Source organism: Diceros bicornis, chromosome 15 (genome assembly GCF_020826845.1).
Source record: "Diceros bicornis minor isolate mBicDic1 chromosome 15, mDicBic1.mat.cur, whole genome shotgun sequence".
Classification (NCBI taxonomy): Eukaryota; Metazoa; Chordata; class Mammalia; order Perissodactyla; family Rhinocerotidae; genus Diceros; species Diceros bicornis.
Window position 1 is genome coordinate 61,964,770 of NC_080754.1, and position 3,822 is coordinate 61,968,591.

At 51.1% G+C, this 3,822-nt stretch overlaps 1 pseudogene; it reads right to left on the minus strand.

The window, feature by feature from the left end:
- Window positions 1-848: 848 nt before the first annotated feature.
- Window positions 849-3,822, minus strand: part of LOC131414628 (peroxynitrite isomerase THAP4-like) — a 10,314-nt pseudogene continuing 7,340 nt past the window's right edge.

Genomic DNA, 3,822 nt, shown 5'->3' on the forward strand with positions numbered 1-3,822 from the left:
GCCCAGAAGGTCCTGAGCAGCCTGTCACACAAGAGCCTTTTCCACCTGAAGTGTTACTTACATCCTACAAGACAAACATTGACCCAGATCCAATGAACAACGTGGTAGGGAAATGTTTTCCATGTATAGATAACAGGCAAAAGATACTATCCTCAATATGTAAAGAAGATCTAGAAACCAATTTTTGCAAGCACTAAACAGTAAAATATGAAGAAAAGCAGAAACATAGCCATAAAAAAATATGTAAGTGCATAGAAAATGATCTAAGAGATAACACGCCAAATTTTACTAGCAACAAGGAATAAAAGTTGGAATAAAAGTGGGGGGATTTTCCCCACTTCTGTAATGGGGAAACATATTTCTGCAGTGTTTTAATTTTTACAAAAGAGAATGTATTCTACTTGAACACATTTAAAATTTGAAAGAAATTATTATTAATGTTCAAAAAGACTTAACTTTGAGGATGTTCATTAAAACACGAATGGAAAGAACCTCCTCATGACTTTAAGACTCTCCTGAAACTTTTCTAATAGTTTACTGTGTCTATTTTATTTGACATTTAGATCCTAACTCATTTGGAGTTTATGTTGTGTGCGGTATGCAATAGAGCTGACTTTCCCCCGATCAAGTGGAAAACCAACTGTCCAGGCACCACTCACTGGGTAGTTCTGGCTTTCCCAGCTGACCTGAAATGCCTCCTTTCCCACCAGCTAGACCGCGACAGCTACAGATGCCTCTCGAGTGCCCTGGAACGAGGGAGGTAAGCTCTCCAGCCTGGGCTCCCTGTCTACAAGGCACGGCTACTATCAGAGCCTTCTCCCAAGAGAGCAGGGAGGATGTGACACACAGAAGTGCTCAGGGGCCCTCAGCCACATAGCAAGAAACCCCTCATAGTGACCGGGCGGGGCGAGCCGCCAGGCTCTGGTACTGACCCTGGCAGGGGGACAGCAGGCTGCTCAGGGAGGGGAAGCTCACTGTCTTCAGCTCGTCCAGCTTCTCCTGTAGCTTGGACGCCTGCTGTCTGAGCACTGACCCTCTGCCGCAGGGTCTTCGGCTCTCCATTCTTTGCCACCTGCCCCTGCAGGCAGCACCCCTGGCTCTTGTTCTGCCCAGAGCAGAAGCAGTAGGAGTGCGGCGAGTCAGGAGTCTGCAGGTCCCCGACGCTGACAGGATGACCGTGGTGATGGACATGGGGCTGCATCACTGGGCTCACTCTGCAGATTCCACAGCTGGCGTCGGGCTGACGTGTCAGAGGGACAGAGGGGCTCTAGGGGGCTTCTGAGGCATCAGTCTGAGTGATAAAGTCTGGCGGCTCTGGGCCAAGCCCTTGTCTGGCCCCAGGCTGGTCCCCCTGCAACCAGGCTCCACGTATCTCTCCAACCTCTTTCTTTCGACAGGCTCTTGGGGATGCACCTCTCCGGATTGTGTTTGGAGAAGAAAATTCTGTTAGGAAGGAAGCAAGCCGATAAATTTGCATGCCCCAGATCCTGGGGGTGGGAGAGAAAGTCATCTGAGGAAACCCCACTCTTATCTAGCTGGCCCCATAGGGGGAGGTGGTGAGCTCATCGCCAAGATCCACAGTAGAGGTGTTTGCTTCTCCCTGGCTGCCTGAGGCTGTGATGGCCACACCATCTCCTGAGTTCCTTCCAGAGAGTGCTGTGCCCTCTCCTGACCGGCGCCTCCTGGGTGGCCCTCGGTGCAGTTTCACCCTGCAGAGCGGCTCGCTTCAACTTGTAGCACTCTGGCTTGTCCATCAGGTTTTCACCTGAGGACGACGATGAACCTGCAGCTCCCTTCTCTTCTGCTTCACTCGAATGTCCCCTCAGGCCCCCCAAGGCCCCCCAAGGCCTTTCTGGTGTCCTTTCTCCTGGTGTGGCATCAGGTAAAAGATGGAGGGCACGGCCATGGACTTGAGCAGGCAGTGCTGATCCTCCAGCCTTTTGGAGAAGCTGTCTTTGGCAAAATGTTCACTACAGAGGAAAGAATACTTAGTGGGGGTCCAGTTATCCCTCTGAACAGCTTTTACCCACTGGATGAGCCGTTTTGAGGTCTTTGGGGGGAACCTGCAGGACAAATGACACAGTAATTAGAAAGACATAATTAAACGTCTTTTCCTAAAATGATCTACTATAAAAGCAAAACAAGTGTTTTTGCAAATATCCAGACCTGTATTGACTTCCACATTTAAAACCCGAGTAACGATTGAAGGAACACCTTCTAATTGCAAGTTATTACTGGAATGGAAAGATGCAGGACCCATTGCCTACCCTTAAGGAGCTTACAGTCTGCAGGGCAGATAAGGAAGGTGAGGAACTCCTCCTACATATGCTCAAGGCATACAGATGCTCAGACACATGGCACAGGATGGCATCAAGACCACAGGACAGGCTTCAGAAAGCCCCAGAAACAGCTCCTAGAAGCTCACAGCTGACCAACCGTCCTGCTGTGCTGGGGATGCAGGATTTTGGTGCTAAAAATGGGATGGTTGGTCCCCCATTTACAAGCCAGGCCAGGTGTCAGCCAGCAGAGCTTCCCAGACACTCAGCATGGCGTCTGGCGCCAGCTGTGGCTCAAGCAGCTGAGGATGGGCGACCAGCTCTAAGAGGGGGTCAGACTCAAAAGCTGTAGGTCTGTGTTCCTACTGTACTTCCACTATCAGGGGTAAAACGGCTCCCTTTAAGACACAACCAGCCCCTGGAAGATACTGAGCAACATACTGAATATTCCTTTCTTCTCATTAAGGTAAGATTTCTATTGAGATGGAACTGAGCACATGGGGGTGGGGGTGGTCACTCCACAGGGCTCTCTGCTCCATCTGCGGTCATCTAACCCACCTGAGGCTGCTGTGGACCAGGACCTGGGTGAATACTAGCTCCTCAGGAACTTCTAAGTAACATGACCTTCTAAACTTTCTCCATGCTTTCTGAGCCCATCTCCCAAACACCTCCCCCCCAATTCCCACCTCCTTGGCCCCCTACCACGTTAGACCATTATGAATGCCAAGAGCAGCCTGCCTCATTTTCAGACACAGTAACCAAATTTTGGGGACACAAGCTCTAAAAGAAACTGTCCAGAAAGCTCAGTGGCTGACCTCTGGAAATACTCCAATATTACCAGTTCTTTTGATAGACGGGAACAACATGAGACTCAGAACAAACCACTGTAAACTTCCAATAAGACTATAAATGACAAGCGTCATTCAGGTCTTTAAAACTTAACACCCTGCAACATCAAACAGAAGTATCTGCGAGGGGGTCTTTCACGTCAAGTCCCTTCAGTTCACTGTCCTGGCACCTTCAGTGTAGAAGTCCACAGAAAGGGACTCGCTGAAATAGCTGAATTCCAGAAGCCCTCAGGAAGGCGCCAGGCCAGAGGGAAGCCAAACCCCTTGCCCTGTCCGGGGCCAACTTCCTCGGGGGCCCAGGAGGAAGTGGGAAAGGCGCCCCTCCCGCGAGTCCGCAGGGTCAGCCTCTCCAGGAGGCGTGGGCCGTGCCCTGCTCCCCGCAGGATGCTGTCAGGATCCGCTCCAGGCCTCACCTCTATGGGCAGAGCTACCTTTCCCCGGAACCGCCAGATCCTTCTAGTCACAGAGCATCTGGGAGCCCGTGGTAACCCAGGTACAAGTTGCATTTGCTCAGCCACAGTCCTGATGGCAGAGATCAAGGCGGGCTCCCAGGATCAAAGGAGCGGAGAAGTCAGAGCAAACGCAGGAGGACAGCTGACCAAAAGAGGAGCGTTTCCGGAACACACTGTTTCTGGAAATTGTCAGCACCAACTTGAGTGAGGGGAGCTTAAGGTGGCCGCGGGGTGGTGGTGAGAGGG